The following is a 20072-nucleotide window of genomic DNA, read 5'->3' on the forward strand; positions in this document are numbered from 1 at the left end:
ATTTTGCCCGTCTACCCAGTTCATTCTTCTCTTTTATATTAGGTCTATGACATCACATGATTAAAAACAGATTAGCTGAATCCTTCTAAGCTTTATGTAGAAACAGGAAATCTATTTTCCCTGCATGAGTCATCATTAGATCTACATTTCAACATCACAGCAAAGTGCCTGGCAGCTCAGCCCCACCCCCTCTTCAACTTCTGACCCAGCTGCTTCACTCTTCCACAAGGCTAGGGAGTTTGCAGTGATGAAGAACTGTAGTTCCAATGCTGATTCATGCAGGGAAAAGAGACTTCTTATTTCTACACAGAGCTTAGAAGGATTCAGCTACTCTGTTTTTAATCACATGATGTCATAGACCTAATAGAAAAGAGAAGAATTAACTTGGTAGAAGGACAAAATGAGCAATTGCAAATACACAGTGCTATATGATAACTTCAATATATTAAGAGGATAAAAACTTTGATGGAAGTGCTTCTTTAAAGATCTAAGATAGCCCTGTCTCTGTCACAACCAAAGTGAAGACAAAAACGTGGCTGGTTTAGCTACTAAAGTGACCATTCAGCAAGCTCTAGACACATGCCATCACAAGAAACGCCATCCCGTGTCAAGCCCAAGGTGGGAAATGAGTGCTCCCAAACTCAGTATAGGAGTGGATACCCAACGATATGGGCTCCAAGCATATTTAAAGTGCAGTGGTTAAGTTATGTAGTTTGCTTTTCAATGCAAATTTATAGATTGAGCAAAGATACAATGAACAATCATGGTGCCACGATTGTGTGTTTGATGCCTCGATTGCGTGGACACAAATTGCATAGCAGGGGTGCTCCAATACAAAAGTAAATGAGTGGCTCTGCAATGCAACCTGCATGTTAATTTAACTAATGCTACTATATAGGATCTTCCATAGAGGAAACAATTATAGAAATTACTGGCATAGTACCAATAATTATATGAAAAAAATCTTATTTAGAAGATCTGTTTGGGATCTGAGAGACACTAGGTTATATTATATACATAATTCATTCACTTAGTGATTACAATTCCCATATACTTAGCACAAGCAATGTGGCAACACTGTAAAATTCAAGAGCAAGATTCATTCTGACACCTGCAGCCGCTATCACTTTCTCGGTAGGAGAAATTAAAAAAAAAGATTTTATGTCGTTTGTACTCATGAAAAAATGCACACCAGGACACGGCCGGCCCCCTTTTGTTAGAAGGAGGTAACACAGGTGCAGAATGCTAATGAACAATCGCCCTCACTCACTCTCACTGGAGGGGCGACTACCCAGCATTAAAACTGCACACAGATGAAACCAGCAGTAGGGTGCAATTCACACACTCGCGGCACCGTGCCTAGCCAGCATCCTATTACACACCCCTACTATTCGACTAGGCGGGATGCCCGGCACCCTATCCGTGCATCGCAGAGTTGTGAAGCCCCCACTTACAAGGTCACCATTACTGGGCCTGGCCGTGCCCTGGCAGATAAAAAAAGTGCAAAAAATATCATATGAGGTATTAGTTGATATTTTGACCTTGTAAGTGGGGGCTTCACAACTCTGCGATGCACGGATAGGGTGCCGGGCTTCCCACCTAGTCGAATAGTAGGGGCGTGTAATAGGATGCTGGCTAGGCACGGTGCCGCGAGTGTGTGAATTGCACCCTACTGCAGGTTTCATCTGTGTGCAGTTTTAATGCTGGGTAGTCGCTCCTCCAGTGAGAGTGAGTGAGGGCGATTGTTCATTAGCATTCTGCACCTGTGTTACCTCCTTCTAACAAAAGGGGGCCGGCCGTGTCCTGGTGTGCATTTTTTCTTGAAACCTTGGCTGGTGAGTACCATTGCCTTTTGCTATTTCCGTTTGTACTCATGGCCTCTATATTTTTAGATTTGATCGGGAAGGCATTTTCACATGTGGAAATTGGTATTGAGGTGCTTATTGCCCTGCTGATAGGCAAGAAAATTAGAATGAATAAAATCACTGAATCGTGAAACTTCATCTCATCAATTAATCATTTATCGCAAAGTTATTACATACATAATGAAGTTTTAAAATGTTAACAATGTTTTCTTGAGCAATAAGCAGCTAAACTCTAAACATATTTCTACAAATATATGCTTAGTTTGAAGATGTCTGTTAGTTCTTAGGCCCATAATAAAAGAAAAAAAATAGTCTTGGATAACCTCTTTAAGGCACATACTAAATGCTGAAGGTCTTCATGTCTGGACTTTAAGATGTACACTTCTACTGACACAAAAGAACAAGAAAAATTGTCTACAGTATGTTCAAAAACATGAATAAGCCACAGAAGGTTTTGCTAATATTCTGTGGAGCGATGAAACAATGCTGAAACTTTTTGGATCTATGGATCATTAATATGTCTGTAGGAAGAGTAATGAAATATATGACGAAAAGACCCCCCTGCCGATAGTGAAGCATGGTGGCAGCTCAGTTATGTGCTGGCGCTGCTCTTCTTCCTCTAACCATGGAAACCAGTAGTGTAGGTAAGGAAAAAGGAATTCAATAAAGTATCAGGCAATCTTAGGAGAAAACGTAATTTCTTCTGTGAGGAAGATGAGCCTTGGATGTCAATGGACCTTCCAAAATGGCAATGAGTCCAAGTATATCTCAAAGTTATGTAATAACCAAAATTTGCAATGGGCCTGAGTCATTTTAATTTTAACTGTAACATGCTCTATTCCAGGCAGAGATAAACCACGGGTCACTGTTATAACCTAAAAAAATTACAGCTGTGTCCATGTTGTGCCCTATGGCGAGATATGGTGCTGCACATTTTTAGTACAAGGCATCGTTTGCAGATGTGGCGGACAGGTGCCATTTACTCAGTACAATAGCAATTACTAAAGCACAAGACTTTGAGCATCTCTTAAATGGTCTTTACTAGAAGGGTCTACCTGATGTCAAATTCTTTTTTAAGCAAATAAATTAGTTTAATTTTTCTTATGTTCATTTCAATGTTTAATATTTTATACATGCATTGATGTAGTGACAGTTTAATCTGTATCATGTGCAATTGATTTAATTGAAAACCCCACACTTTATACTGTACGCCTTTCACATTTATGCAAAAGTATATGTTTCTGTTGATTAATGTCTCTTTAGATGCCCTATTTCCTCTCTCACTCTCACTGTCTCTCTCCTGCTTTTAATGTCAAGCCATTTATGTGTGACAGCTGGTGAGAAATCATTAAAAGTAATGCAGTCTTGGTAGCCAAAAAAACGAGTGAATGTGAAACGTTAACATTTAACGAGGTAGAAACTGCATAGTCTGACATCTCTGTTCTGCAGCTTTCCAAAACCAGTGTGTCTCCAAACACAGTACATTGTTGATGCTTGATGTAGGGAGATATAAGAAAGACAATATGTATATATTTATTGTATGTATATTCCTCCGATGATCAACTGAATCTACAAGCTGCCGTGTACAGTTCTCAATTCCTCTGTTCATCATTTTTTCTCTTGCTGGACCCGAAATCCAACACAATATTCTAGCATACTTTGGGAATCAATTTCTATTGGTTTACTAGATCTCCACCCAGTGGAAACTTCCATCATGTACAACTGATGGAGGGATGTTTTGAAATTTGAATTTGTGGCACATAAATCCTCTAATTGCTCAGCCTATCTGGCTACTATTTGTTTATATATTTTTAATTTATTTTACTCACTTATATAGCGCCATTAATTCCACAGCGCTTTAGATACATTATGAGCACTGTCCCCATTGGGGTTCACAATCTAAATTCCATATCAGTATGTCTTTGGAATGTGGGTGGAAACCGGAGAACCCGGAGGAAACCCACGCAAACATGAGAACATACAAATGCCTTGCAGATGTTGTCATTGGTGGGATTTGAACCCAGGACCCCAGCGCTGCAAGACTGCAGTGCTAACCACTGAGCCACCGTGCTGCCCACAACTTGTGGTAACTCAACAGTGGTATTACGGTGTCACATGTGGGTATGCTATTGGACTATTATAACAAGCAAGAGTGCAAAAAAAATATTTATTTCTTTTACAACATGCACACTTTGCAAGCTAGATAACTATATTTAAATTTCTGGAATGTGGAGATTGTTCTTTTGCCTTGACAAAAAAAGAAAAGGTATGGCTTGCTCATCTCACAATCCAGAAAACAGAGTTTCTGTGACACACGAGCCTTGGTTTCATGATTTTTTGACCTTGCAAGCAATGTGTGAATAATGCAAAACATTTTGTTATTAGGCTGCTGCAGTATATCATAGATCTATCAATTCATAGTCACACTGACTATGCAGGTCCAGCACCTCCATGTATCACTTGAATGTTTAGATTATTATTCACAAACTTAGACTATCACTCCCACTTTCAATGTGCAATCATAAAATGGTACTGCTTGGTCACCCCTGGTCTTTTATAGTGTCGGTGATAGTCCTCCCTAATTGGCTGTTCTTGACCATGTGATTTCATAGCTGCAAGTTTGCCTCGATTTGATAGCTGCAAACCAACTGATTAGCCTGCTCTTTTGCTGCTGCAGTCTTCAGCAGTGTATGAAATGGCACTGGGCCTTTTTTTTCTTGTGCAATCCTCGCGAATTGAATTGCAATTAGGTCAAATTCACAGGAACCTGCAAATTTCAGAAATTGTTTAATCATGCAATGTAATGCAATACCCCTACAGCATTTTCCTTGTATCCTAACCCTCTTCCCCTTTTTGGGGGGAATTCTTGTCTTTTCGCACTTTTATAGTGAGTTTAAGTATAATGTATTTCTTCTATACTTGCCATTACGTTGTTGGAAAGTTTACTGAAGCTGTTCACCAAATTTCAGACTTTGTTACATTAATAAAAATATAATAAAATATTTGAAAATTTACCTTGGAACTATTTTTTCCAGCTGTGACCAGCCCTTGAAAATCACTGTTCATGGTCAAGGTAGCAGTGCATGTTGTGGGGTCACAGACCTGTGCAGGGACATTTGAGGACTTGTTGCGGCTGGAAGTTTAATTCCTGACTGAAGACCCCGGAAATGCAGCGTATGATGTTGGGAAGAAGAGGTTCTGAGGACCGGATGGCAGACAGTGAGCAGAGGAGCGGCTAATTTGGTGAGTGATCAGTTGAGTATTAGGGAGTTCCTTTTGTTTTGTTTTGTACATCTTATGTTTATTAAGCTCTGAGGTCTGGAGATACCCCAAAGCATAATAAGAAACATTCAATTTGAGGAGAATAACTTTCTAAACTGACAATATTTCAGACAAATTCTAATCCATGAACAGTGCTAATAAGGATGGTATAATATCTACTTGCTATAAAATATTCATTTAAGCAAATACCACTCTGTGAATAAAGAGAAAACAACTGAAAGCATAAAGCTCGAGTTACACACTGAGTGACAAATTTTAGATTTTATTTGTCTTGCTTCCATTTCTTTTAGGATCCTCACTCATATTCGACTGTGGTTTATAAGATACAATAAAGCTTTTGTACTACTGTTTAGCATGAATTTGAAGTTTTAGTGAAAAATACCCATAAAACTAAATAAATACATAACTAAAAAATACATACATAAATGAGGAAAATACTTCTGTTATATGCAGTTATAACATATGCTCACCAGAAGCTGCTATGAAAAGAAATAGCATATCAGCGATAAACAACTCCAGTTTGGATAATAAGTTATAATAACCGTTTAAGTAAACCATAGCCAAAGAATATGTATAAAAAAAAGTTTCAATTGCAGGTGACATTGGGGCAACTCTTGGTGAAAGTGTCATAAAATGGGATGAAGGACAAGGCAGGACTTGTAAAGATGTCACATAAAAGTCAACGCTGATGTATCTTTTCAGCAAGAGGAAAGAGATGAGCTCGTACAAGGAACCCTAGATTATAACCTGATTCTAAAGACTTTGGCTATTATCAGAACAAACGCCATTTCATTGAGGCGGACATCTGTTAAATCTTCTTCTGTTAATAGAAAATGTTGCCTCTGGGACATTTTTTTTTATTTCCTTTATAGCCTTTCTCCCTTTGTGATAAAGGTCTCCTTGTTTTTATTTTCACAAAGGAGATGAATTCTTCAGGTAACATGCCGACCCTCTTTTTATATTCTGCTAGTCTGCACAATTAATAATAAATTAGTTAGATATTAGAAACTTTTAGAAGAACAATTAGTTTTGAAAGATGTTATGTGTATAAAGGAGTAAAATCAGGAAGGTATTACCTATCATGCTATTTTATGCTCCCCACTACACCAGGCATAATAACAATATGAACCATTTTTGTACTTGGGTAAACCTTTATAGGCACGGAGAATGTAATCTGAATACCAAGCAAGGTGTGGTGTTACCAAGGATAGGACTACATGGGAACACAATGTTGCTCTCAAGCCTTGATAATATTTAGTGATTTATATGAGGAAACTTCAATGTAAAAATGAATGAACATATAGGGGTTTTATCAGCCATTCTTTCATAAAAATTAAAATTCAAAAGACCCTTTTTTTTATTTTTTTTTTATTTATTTTTTTTAGAAATCGGTATTGAGCTATTCCTGTATAATTTGTCCTGGAGATTTCTAAAAAAAATTACTCAGCCTCCCCCCCCCCTTTTTCCCTTTTTTTTTTAAGAAATTTGTATTTTACCATTCCTCTGTTATTCCTCCTCGAAATGACATAATAGTGATTTATATATATAAAAAAAATATCCTCAGCATTAGTATTTTATGGAAAATACTAGTATTTACTAAAACATATGTAGTGCCCCGAGGGTTCGGCCGCTACAGGGGTATTGCACCTCAACCAGAGGTGTGGTATTCCACTCCCGGGTAAGGATGGAGTATGGACCAGGGCTCAGTTAGCTGCACACATATACACTCCTCATTTCCGGGGGACAGCTCTACGGTGCTCCCATTAGTATGCAGGAACGACTGACTATGTCCCTGGCTGGAGTGGGGAGGGGGGGAACCCTAGTGATGTGGGAGCAGATAGGGGCTGGTTCCTGGGCATAGGAAGGAGCTCATTGGATGCAGGTCACCTGGGCTCAGACACAGAGGAGGAGGTATATAAGGTGGGCACCATCTTAGTTCTGAGAGAAGAAGAAGAAGAAGAAGTTCAGTTTGTGAGGAGAAAGTGAGAGTGGAGGAGGAGGGGAGCAGAGGCTCCGCTGAAGTTCTGCTCCAGAGCCAGGCCTAGGGACACGGGCCGAGCGAGTGGGAGAGAAGGAAAGGAACAGAACAGAAAGAGAAAGGAACAGAAGAGAAAGACCCAGGAACACGAAGGAAGAAGGGACCCTAAGGACCCAGGAGATTACGGGTGACGGGTCAGGCAAGGAAAGGGTACCGGATCCCAAGTTGGTGGAGGCAAATAATCCTCAGCCAAGAACCGGAGGTCGTGATCATATATTGGTGCAACCCCTCGCTAAACCTGCTAGGAAGGCACCATATAGGATAGCGGGAAACGGGGCCCACGTTTGCCCGCATAAATCCGCGGCAGCTGGACAGAAGTTTGGTCACTGGTGGGGCATGAGCCAGAGAAAGGACAGAAGGGGGTCCTGTAAAATGCTCCTGAATTGCCTGGGAGTTGACCGAGCCCCTCACCTGGTGGACGCAGCACGGCTTGGACAGTCACTACCTGTACAGAAGTGGCTTGGAGTATACGAACTGTGAGTAAAAGACCCTGGACTGCAACACCTTGTCTTTGTGCTTCTTACTTAGCCAGCACTAACGGTACTGGGACTCCCAGCACCATCACCCCCACCATCTACCCCTCGCTGCCCTGAGGCTACACTCCTCCCATGGGGAGTTGTACTATTTCCTGCTGCACTCACAACACTAGCCTCAGCGGTCTGTTCTGCAACGGCGGTTCGCTCTGACCGCTATCCACGGGTGGCGTAGTCGGACATTGCAAAACATATAGAAGACTGCCATTGGTCTGACCACCCTGAGCCACGGACTGGGTTGCCACTACTACTCCCATCATTGCCCTGTTGCCCGGATCCGAGTGCCCCACGGCCCAGGGGGCGAGTCACATGCATGCCAGTTCAGAGAGGTAGTGTTTAAAAGAGGGTTTAATTTTCAGTAAATCTTTGCCCTCAGACACCGTATGTTTAAAGTGAACCTGACAGTTGATACATGCTGCCCGCGGATCAGACACAACCTGTATGATCTCCGCCAGGAATTTTTGACTTTAAATGAAATATGCACATAGGGGAAGACCTATCACTACAGGACCCCGCCACGCTATCTGACTAGTGTCCCGTAAAGCTCAGCTCCCAGCAGATTTTAAAGTAAATTTTTTGGACAGGGACAGGGAAGAAAAGGCAATAAGTAGAAAGGTAACCGACCATGTAGCAACAGGTCACTGGATCGAATAATCAAACCCAGCCATCACAACACCTTTTTATAGGCCATCAGTTGAAGCAATTGATTTATTATTTCTTATTTTTCACTAAGCTAGACTGCTTTTTAATTACTGATTTCAGTTGGTGCCATGACTTTCCATGGCTTTGCGCACCTCTTCATGTGTTCAATACTTTTTCCCTATGTAATTTCTCATTATTAAATATAATTAAATTTATGGACATTTATGGTTTGATTTCTTTGCCTTTGTGGATTGGATGGGTTGTTACAGTCATGTGTTGAGAATTTCATGTGAATAGCACCTTTAGAAATATGTTTACATAGAAAATTGATGACATGTTCAATACTTATTTCACCCACTGTACCTAACTGAGATTATACAGCTAGTGCCTGATACATGCTGCCCGTGGATCAGGCAGAATGTGTCTGCTGTTAGGTTCCCTTTAATAAAACAAACTGTTTTACTCATCCTCCCTGGGTTCGGGGTAGAGTCTTCATCGCTCCTCTCGATGCATGTTATTTATTGCAGTGCTAATGTCGGTAGTGCTGAAGCTGATCAGTGAGCTTGTAATAGGGTGACCGGGACAGTCATGTGACTCTCCCTTGATTATAAAAACGGATATAACCTGTGTATACGAAAAAGTGTTCTATATTGCATAGAACCTTATAGGCACCAATGTGCTCGGTTAATGTATTGCTATAATATGTGGATTACTTAATTTGCACTAATAAATGTATTAGATATAAGGAAAAAACACCAGCCATAAAATCGAAGTGGACATTCCTGGAACATTTGGGGATTACGGTCCAACTGAGGCACTGAGAAGTGTGCCTCAATATCTTCCTAGGAAGTTGGATGGGGAATTGCATAAGGGAGTTGGGACGGGACTCTTGGAAGCTGCAGAGCCAGACAGATTATCCCAGGGTTCAGAGATGTCAGAGAGGAAACGGATAGCTCAGGGCGAGTGAACAGTGGACATCACAACGTGCTGTGCTATGGACTTTGAAAATGGAAAAGTTTGTGCCCAATATTGCATGTTTCAATATGATAAAAATGGACAGTTAAGTAAACTTCTTTATTATAAGATTAATTTGATGTGCCCTAATGTTGTGAGGCAGTTCCAATGGTCGTGCTTGTACTAGCTGCAGCACTATCGACAGGATGTCAATGCTGCAGGCAATAACAGACACCAGGAGCAGTTAAAGAGAAGTGGCACCCTAGAAGGGTAAGTAAAACACACCCTCTCTGCCTGTAGTTAGAGGATCTCTGAAACTGGAAAACCACTATAAGACCATTGGGATTCCCTTTTTTGTATATGGAAACGGTGAGGTCGCAATGCTGCTGTTTAAGTGTTAATGCTTATAGTGTGTGGTCATGCGTCTTTCAGTGTCCTAATTTAGACACAATTACAATACTAAAATAAGATATTTGTAACATATTAGAACAAGAACGACCCGAAATGGAGAAAATCATGATCACTCAGTACTGAAATTCAATAGAGATTGTAGCCACTTATAGGCAAAGTCATAAATATCTTGTATATATGATAGTATAAATTTAAGGTTGATATTATTCAAATCACCACGTTATTTGAGAGAAACATCATAAGGTCCATCACAAGGTGCTTTTTCCTACAGCCGGACATGGTGTGAACCGGTAAAACACTTGATTTCCAAACATAGTGATTTTACTCTAAGAAAACAATTATAAAGTGGCATCTTAGTAAGATTAAAAGTGCAGCAGCATGTTTAATCTCTTGCCTGACCTAGGATTTAGCTTTTTCAGCTTTTTCTGGGCCACTCTGGCATTTTTCACAGATAAAGTGCTCTAAGACCACCGAAAGATGATTCTAAATATACTAGAAACCTATAACTTGGTCTGTAACTGGCTACAATCTCCATTTACATTCAGTATTGAAGGATCGTGAGTTTCTATATTGTTTTCTACTCTGATGGGGATTGGTTGTGCAGGATTTTTACCCCAAAGTTGAATCTGCTCAACAAACTAAGTAATTTTAAAGACTTATTTATTATAAGTACTCATTTAATGCAATTTTATTTCTTTTTGTGCATAATTTAATTTAATGTGTTCAGTCTCAAGTCAGTTAACCCTTCCTACACTATAGGAATATTTCACTACAAATCAGCAAACTTAAGTGGCACTTTAATTCTGAAAACTGTGCCACATCCACAACTGGGTAGTATTGCCGCTCAGTCCTATACAATTCAATGAAATTACGCTGCAGCACCAGGAACAACCTTTGGACAGGTGGGGCGCTATTTCCAAAAGAAAACAGTCTTTTTTTTCGCCAGGTACAACCCATTTGATGGTAAACAGAGAGTGATGTATTTGAATGAGTTGGATGATCATTTCCTATAGTAGAACTAAGGGATCCTCACACACATTGTTGCTCAATAGTAAAGCTATGCCTTGTTTGTTATCTATGTTTGCAAACAGTGACAAAAGTCTACAGATTACAAGATTAATTTACCTTCATTTTAATTATCAAGGAAGCACAATTCTAATTTATTTTATTCACCTTGCCAACTGCAGCGCGTGTTATGTCTGTAATATGTTTTGTCAAATGGGCAGTAAACATAGTTACTTAAATTGATTCATTCATGCCTTCGGAATAAATGTTCTGGTTTCTTTTTTTACTTATTATGTCTTGTGTCGTATTTGCAATGCTTAAAACAAACATCAAAACAATCAAACAACTAATGATTCTAAACTACCTTTTAACTCCATTTTCTATAATTGAAAAAATGCAAATCCAATCTGAAAGTTTATTTTTATATTGCCGAAGACTGTTCTCCACATATAAATCAGGCAGTGCTGAAAGCAGCAGCTCTTGGAATAGATTTCTATGGTAGGACAATATTTGAATTGAAAAGAAACTAGAGATAAAGTATATTTAACAGCCCCATATAAGCAGAATGTAAAGCTGTCCGCGCAGCTAGCAGATATATTAGACAACTGTCCCTGTATGGCTGCTGTTCTTAAATTGTGAGAAGTAACCAGAGGAGAGCAATGCTTTGTTTATAGCAGGAAAGCCCAATACTAATCTCAAGGGTGGCAAAAAAATTAATAGGGCACTAGCTACATTTTGACATATTAGAAGTATACGACATAAATGTCAGAATTCCAACTTATTCATGGCCGCTTCATTATTCATACAGAATTCTGGAGAGAAACACCTTAATAACTTAAAAGTTGTTCAAAAACAATCCGACTTTTGGTATTTTCATGCCAGTCCCAACCAGCTACGCCAATATGGGTGGAGCATAGGAGGGACAATGTATGTTTAACCCGCCCATCAAAATCGAGATACTTACTCCATAAATATACTAGAGAATCTGATTGGAGTATATTTCAGCCTGAAGTGCACGGCAGATGTCAGATACATCTAATTAATTAAGTGGCACGTTCTTCATTCATTAAAGGGGTTGTCTGGTCTTGTAATAATAGTCTGCATTCACTCTATTCACTCTAATTATTGCAGATTTCTGGATTCTGGCAGAGTGCAATGGGCACGCTGTCTGAAATCCCTCATATTTCCAGTGAGAGTGGACAGTCATATGACCACAAGTAGGAGATTTGTATACATGCCATCACATGCTGACTAGACTGGCCTAATTTACTTGTACTGAGCAAAGCCAAGCACATTTAGTCGGAATGTGGTAGGAGGTATGCAAATCACATACTTTCAGTCACATGACCGCTCACTCCCGGCCTCCACTCCGGAGAATCCTGACAGCTTGCATGGTGTGCCCTGTAAGGATTCAGAAGTCTGCAGTTACACAGTCTGCAGAGTGACTGCAGACTTTTATCACAAGACCAGACAACCCCTTTACGACTGGTGTGCACAATGCCAGTCTTAATGAATGAAGGCCTATGTATTGTAGTTTATGTGTGTTCCTGAAATGCCTGATAGTTTCACTCACATGCTCCTTTCTGGAGGCCATGAGACCCTGATTCCACCAAAACATGTATGTCCCAAAAATGGACACGCAAGGCAATATTAGTACTTACTTCCCTCTGTTCTCATATGTATCACTCCTCTTCTCGCTGGCATGGAAATCATATGTGAACAGCCAACAAACACAGACAAGCAAGTGTATTACAGAAGAATTGGTTCTGCACAAAACAGCATTGAGAGCCGTATGTGGTTCCCCGGTGTCATGTTGTGCACCCCAACTTTATAGCAATACATCAATTTTGAATGCCCCAAAATAACTCCCATGACCTATTATGATTTAATGAAATTAACTACTAAATAATATATTAACTGTACAACACATGTAAACCAGATGATACAACAAAATTGATCAGACTTTAGTGCTTTTGTACAGCTAATGGCAGGGGTCAGACAAGCCTATGAAAAATGTGATCTTCATCCAAATCTGATTTTCATCCAAAAAATGTGGACAATTTCCATCCGCATTGTCATCTCTGTGGCATCCATGTTTCTATATTTTACATTTCTGTATTTTACGTTTGTGTGACATACATGTGTCATCTAATTTTATACATCAGTATTTTAAAATGTACATGATCAAATATTGTTTCCTATGTTAATAATGGCAATATATCTGTAAAAATTGGATGTTGTATGGATGTCCCGCAAGAGATCCAATTTTTTTTTTGCACCAATAGAGCTGAATAGGTAAGTCTCATGTGAGACTAGTAGGAGACTAAAGCATGATGCAATTTTTTCACATGGACACCAGTAACATTGATTCTGGGGGCCACTGTTCTGCAACATGCAAATATTACCTTTCCCTTATTCACAAATTTGCCTATACAGCTATATAATAATAATATATATAGTGAATGATGAAGTGCTGTCCTTGTCTGTATATAGTGAATGAAGTGTACTGTGCCAAACACTGGGGGTGAGGGGCCCACCTCTGTACAGGGGCCCATCGGGGGATTCCCCTTTTCACCTTTGGGTCAATCTGAATCCAGCTACCTTTATAGCATTTGGTTTCTTCAGAGAAACTGCCAAAAGGGTCTTTTGCCTCTTTACTCTAGTGATAAGTGAGGGTCCCAAACACCAGATATTTCTTTTGCCCTCAGTATCAAGAGGACATGGAGTTAATACAGTATACCGCACACAGTATAGAAACTGCAAGGATAACAGTTGATTTTGGCAAGGACGCACATTTGTAAGGATATAGAGGATACAAAAGTTAATTGAGATCATTAATCAGCTGAAGTAGACAGGTGTGCGCTATTCTAATGGGATATCAGGATGGGGACACATTGTCTATTGCTAGCAGATACCATTATGGCCTTCAATGAAAAACAATCTAGAATTTATCATCGGATGCTAAAAAAATAAACCTCACTTCTCTGCCAAGCTTGTCTCATAGAATATTTCTGGATAATGTGTCCCTCCCTGCAACAAGCACCTCATGAGCCATTTTACAATATCCTGTGTTGGGATCTGTTGTAGTTTTGTTATAGATGCAGTATATTTGCTCTAACACCATCATATCTAGGAAGTTTTCATTTCTCGCTACTAAAAAATCTTTATCGTCTAGTGTAACACCTTTTTGAACAGGTTAAATGAATGCAGTATCTACTATATAATCAGCTTATCCCGTCTGTCTGTCCGTCCAGGAAATCCCGCGTCGCTGATTGTTCCGGCCGCGGCCAATCAGCAACGCGGGATTTCAGAACAAGACGGCGGCCGTTAGCGGCTCATCTATCGCACGGAGGTCAGCGGCGATGCAGCCGGGAGATGACCGGCGCTAACCGGTCATCTCCCGGCTGCTCGCAGCAGAAGTACCCCGACCAGCGGCCTCGCTCCTCAGTCCTCCCTTCACACTTGCCGCGTGGCCAGCGAGGTTGTCACAAGCAGTATTGACACTATGACGTAATTACAAAATTCATTAGGGGCCCCAGGGGGATACATTGGGGGGTTAATTTAAAGTAGTGCACAACCCATTTAAACACTGCTTTGCTGATTAGTCTCGCACGGTCGGCTGCATACATATTCTAGAATACCCGATGCGTTAGAATCGGGCCACCATCTAGTATTATATAGTAGTCATGAGAGAATCTGGAAAAATTCCAGTTTGTCAGTACACTCGAAGTTATACATGAAATCTGATTCGCATGCAAATTGTATGTCTTTCTAGACCCCAGAGCATAACAAATGTAGGGTGAAAGCTTTCCTGTTTTGCCACCATAGTTTCTCCTGTATTACTTCAATGCTCACGACGCCCTCTTCCACCTTCACATTGAGCCGAATCTTCGAGGGCTGAGTAGACCTCTAAGGATACTTTCACATTACATTCAGGTACACTCAGACGTAGTAGACTGCGTAGGCGCAGACACCCGAAAATGATGCACATCGGAGTGCACGTTCGCTCTGCCAGCACCATTTTAGTCTATGGCCCCGTCAGCGCATAAGTCCAAATCCCGTTTTGGAGGAGGTTTGGACTTAAGCCCTGACGGGTCCACCAAATGGGTGCCCGAATACAATGTGAAAGCACCCTAACATGCATTGCCTGAGGCTTTGAAGCAATAAAGAAGAGATGGAGTGAGCACGGAGGACCAAATAGAAACTGTGGCAACTGAATAGATGGGCAACAAGCTGAGCATTTTTTTTACCCCTTTCCTGGCCCTCTGTAAATCAGCAAAATACAAGCCAGCCACTAATTCAGGACAATCCAGTTTGCCTTGAAGCGATACACTCACCTCTAGTATATAGTCTTCTGTGTATGCCAATATTTACTATCCTTTTTGTTCTAAAAAGTAACTCATTGAGTAAATCAAGTTATTTTATGGGTTGCTATAGCAAATGCTCAATGAAAAAAAGTATGCAAAGTAGTTCATCTCCAGCAACATGATTAATATTAGCCAAGTCAAACACCCAACTATAGACCTCTGCTTGGTTCCTGCCCCTCATTGTTACAAATCATTAGACTGGTTGGGTGGATGTTATTGCTTTGACACAGATCTGCAGCTCAATTGATTCTACAGATTGATGTCAGGTTTGGTTAATATCTCTGGTCTGGTTCCAAGGTGCTTTCATGAATTGAACATTGACTTACAGGATAGCTACCTATAGATGGCACTTGAGAGGGGTTTTTCCCCTTTCAAAAAAAGTTTCTTTACACTTTAAAAAGGAAGAAAATATTTTGCCTGTAGGTCCATTAGCATACAGCTACATTGAATGTTGAATTTGGAGGCAATCACTTTCCAATAAGATCTATGGTCATGAATCATCAAGACCATGGATTTTCTTGCCAACCTTGATGAGGGATGTGGTGGAATCAGATACTCCTGATCCATATAGAGAGGTGCATGCCTCTTAATGAATCAGGAGCATCTGACAAGTGGTGATGTGGCCCCGTGCACCTTGCCTCAAGTCTTACACCTTTCCCCATCTGGAGTAAGATTTCTGGCATAAAAATAATCTTTACAAGCAGAAATACTGTCAATTCTTGAACTCGCCTTAGAATCAAATCCATTTTTGTTTTTGGATCACATTCTAAATGCAAAACCTTAGTGCGGGACGACAAACGGTACAAGTTAACGACATAGATACAACTTCTGCTTATTTGAGGCTCATAGTGCTTTAAGACATAGCTTGGGTTTCATTTGCCGGAGAGTTTTCTTTGCCTTCTACAAGGTTTCATTTATTTCTCTGAAGAATTCTGAATCATTCTAACTTGAAAGAAAAGAAAAAACTGCCGAAACAAAATGACTTTATGACCTTTCCGCTTGGAAAGCAAATTAATTCATTAATATAGAACTATTTCAGAGTTATCCCTAATGGCCACTGCTGTTTTATGGCCTAATTTACAAACATATTGTTGCTTTTAATTTTCAGAGAACATTTATATGGAATCTACCAAATGTGCCCTCGTGGTAAGCGTCAGACATTACGGTGCTTCTAAGTGCTATTCGGAAAATCTCTGTCTGAATAATAAAAATGTCCTATTTGTTGTCGCAGCTCGTGATATTGCCGTTTAATGCTCTTATTTCACGGTTGGAGATCTCTGTTTCAAATGAAACAGAAAATACATTGCTGCTAATAGTGCTATATTTCCAGCTCCATAAATCAGTAGGATATAGATAATTAGGAAATAAATCTGTTCTCTATATTAATGAATATGGACTGAATATGAAGGTGAACAAAACTTTATATCACACATGTTACAAATGCAAAAAAGTTTCAAAAAAGAATCACATCCCCAAAACTTCATTAGCAGGCAAATGAAATTATTCCCCAGAGTTGTTAATGTGTTTTTATCTTCTATTCAGATGACAGCATATTATTGAATTAAGCAAAAATGGAACAATATATGAAATGATTAAAGAGCACAAAAATGTCTATTGTTCTATTTGGTAATAGGTGAGATGGAGTACAGCAAAATCATGGGTCAGTCTATTATTTTCATGAAGAGAGCAATTTCTCTTCTTCTCCCTGAAACAATGCCCCGACCCCCTCACCATTGCCTAAATTAATACACACACTGGCCATTAAAGGGGCAGAAGAGTATACAGATAACAAATGATTCTTTGAGGTAAAACACTGCTTAAAAACAGGCAAGGAAATGTTTTACCTCACAAAAAGAATCAGCTGTGATCCCGTGCTGTCCTGTCTGTATACTCTTTTGCTTCCTCCCCTCCCCAGGAGCTGTGGTATGATCAGCCCATATCTCTGTACGGTCAGACACGGCCATTACACAGTACACAGCAGGGGCACATTTATAAGATTATCTCAGCACAGGAACATTTTATTTAAATACATCCAATTGTGGAACTTATTATTATTCCAAGATCTATTTATTAAAATTAACTTTTGTTCGTGGGAAAACCCCTTTAATCAACAGTTTGTGTATTGGACAAGCCCATGAGATGGAAGGGGGGAGTGCTTTCTTCACAAATGCAATGGACTTAGAAGAAGTGGAAGATTTCCGCTGGTTACTATGTAAATGGGGCTGGCAGCTGGGTGAGGTTCAGCAATGCTTGTGGAAGAGGTTTTGGCATTTTTGCTTTTTCAGTGGGAGAGAAGAAATTGCAAATAACGTTATTCAAGAATATCACAAGGTTATGAAAAGTCACTGCTCTGGACTCATGGGGTTCAGTGTGTGACATTGGCCAGCAAAGTAGAGTCATGTTTGTGACTTCCTTACTTTGAGTGTCTGGAAGGGCCCCTGTTCTGTGCCCATAACAGTGTCATAAAAGCTCATGGTAACTTCCGCAGACCGGACAGACCATAGTGCTAGTGTGATCCCGTGCTCTCCTGTCTGTATACTCTTTTGCTCCCTCCCATGCCCAGGAGATGTGGTATGATCAGACCATGTTCTGTACGATCAGACACAGCCATTACACAGTACACAGCGGGGGCACATTTATAAGATTATCTCAGCACAGGAACATTTTATTTAAACACATCCAATTGTGGAAGATATTATTATCCCAAGATTTATTGATTAAAATCAACTTTTGTTCGTGGGAAAACCCCTTTAATTCCTCCCAGCCCTTCCCTGTTAAAATAAATGTTAATAAGATATATGTACACCAAAATGATGGCATTAAAACATACAACTCACAAAACAAGCCGTGATAAGGTTATATAGATGGAAAGATAAATGAATGGCTTTTGAAACGCAGCAAGAAAAGCAACAAAAAGCGCTGCCTCCTAAGTCTAGAATAAGCCTTAAAGGGGGTTAACATTTTTACAGCAATTAAACAAGTCAGTGTTCATCAAAGATTTTGTATTCAGTATTAATAGAGCAAACTTACACATTAGCAGTAAAGGTATTTAAAATCAAGCAAGCCACAGGCTGCGATCACACTGCTGCTGTGTGTAATAGGGGCATATGCCATTTTTTACAATGACGTCCTACAACTGAGCAAATATGAGGCTATGTGCCCACGTTGCGTAAATGAAGCAGAAAATTTCTCCTGGAAAAACGCATGCGGAATTCCGCACGCGTTTATCGCGCATTTTTCACACGTTTTCGACATGCGGAATTGCCTTGCGTTTTTTCATGCATTGAATAAGGCAATTCCGCATGCGGAAACGCAAAATTAATGAACATGCTGCGGATTTTTGAACGCAGCATAAACGCTGCGGAAAAATCCGCAGCATGGGCATAGAACTTGCGGATTCTCATTGGGGACCATGGGGTGCGGATTATCAAGCGTTTTACAAGCGTTTACGCTGCGGAAAATCCGCATCAAAAACGCTTGTAATCCGCAACGTGGGCACGCAGCCTGAAACAGTTTCCATGAAAGCAGTTTGCACATATTAGAAACTAAAATAGAATGTGTGATCGGCGGCAGGCAGATAGTTAGCAACAACCTGCCTGTTAGTTTTTAGGCCCATAATAAAAAAATAAAATAGTCCTGGACATCCCCTTTAAGTTGTTAGGCAAGAGTGACCACTGCAGGAGAAATGTGGTTTTACATGGCATCAATTCAAATGAATGAGCTCCCATGTTTCAAAAGATTGCACTGAGCCATTCCAGATGTTAGTAGCTCAGTGTAGCACCTCTGTGCTCCAGCTAAGATTGGTTTTACATCTTCAACATTCACTTTATGAGCATGGGCAGGCCAATGGCCTCCTGACCCAAGCTCAATAGCCTCATAAGCATAAAGGCTGCTGAGTCATTGTGGTCCGTATTCAGACTGTGAAGGCTGGATGTGTAAAACTGGCTTATTAGAAAGAGGTGTTTGAGCAGGGGTCCCCATCTGTCATACTAGTAAGTTAGTACACTGGGAGTTTTCTAATGAGACAATTTAACGTATGAGTAAAAGCACTTATGCTTATGATGTTCTATTAGTAAAGGTCTACATTGAACTTAGCGAAGAAATCCAAGGATCAAAGATTGGGCTCAAGTATCCTCATATGAAAGGAGTAAAAGTGATTTTAGATGTAGCTAATTGCAGGTGAACTGTTAAGATTGAAAGTCTGTAATAAACATTCAAGTTTTCACTGTGTTAATAAAATGCTCCAACCACAGGGGGCTCAGATGTGATTGTGTTATTATCGACAGAAAGATACTTGAATTAGCTGCACATTAAGAACACACGCTATGAAAATCATTCTCAAGTTGAAGTGATCTTTCCCGCAGTCCTAGCCCTGAGTGGAATCACAGTCTATGGGCAAATATCAATTTGGAAAGGTATACTCGTGGGGAATTCAATGCAGGTGGAAATATTTGTGGCTTAAAATATTTAACCCTTTAGGATTGTGGCCTTGTTTTTGCTTTAAATGTACTTTATATCATGTAATCAATGGCATGAGGACCATCAGCAATATATAAATTCCCCTAAATGACAATATTAGATCTGCATTGAAGGTGTTGTCCACTACTTGGACCCTGGATAGACAGACATATTAGTAATGCCAGGCAGCACCAAGGGACACTGTCAATGCCCTAAAAACACACCCTATGTTCTAATACTGCCTAGCCGCAGAGGTTGGCACCCTATTTGATGAACAAAAATTGTGACCTCATTCGACAGTGGTTCTCCTTAAACTGCTCTAGAAGTCTCTAACGCTAATTACCCAGGAAAAACTAGATGTCAACAGATAATGGTCAAAGACAAGGGACAAAAAATGTCAGGCAGGTAGAAAACAATGGATACATTCCTCTAATCAAACAGAAAACCAAAAGGGATACTTAGCATTCGCTATTATTGTCATTATTGCCTTGACTCATTTCCCCAATATGCATGGGAC

At 40.0% G+C, this 20072-nt stretch overlaps 1 protein-coding gene across 1 annotated transcript in view; it reads right to left on the minus strand.

Annotated features, from left to right (window-relative positions):
• The window catches only part of CLSTN2 (calsyntenin 2), a 1504973-nt gene that overhangs the window by 1207611 nt on the left and 277290 nt on the right, over window positions 1–20072 (minus strand). The gene's annotated exons all lie outside the window — the stretch shown is intronic.

Source organism: Phyllobates terribilis, unplaced genomic scaffold, assembly GCF_046119375.1.
Source record: "Phyllobates terribilis strain yellow unplaced genomic scaffold, ASM4611937v1 Scaffold_3__8_contigs__length_932513732, whole genome shotgun sequence".
In the NCBI taxonomy this organism is placed as follows: Eukaryota; Metazoa; Chordata; class Amphibia; order Anura; family Dendrobatidae; genus Phyllobates; species Phyllobates terribilis.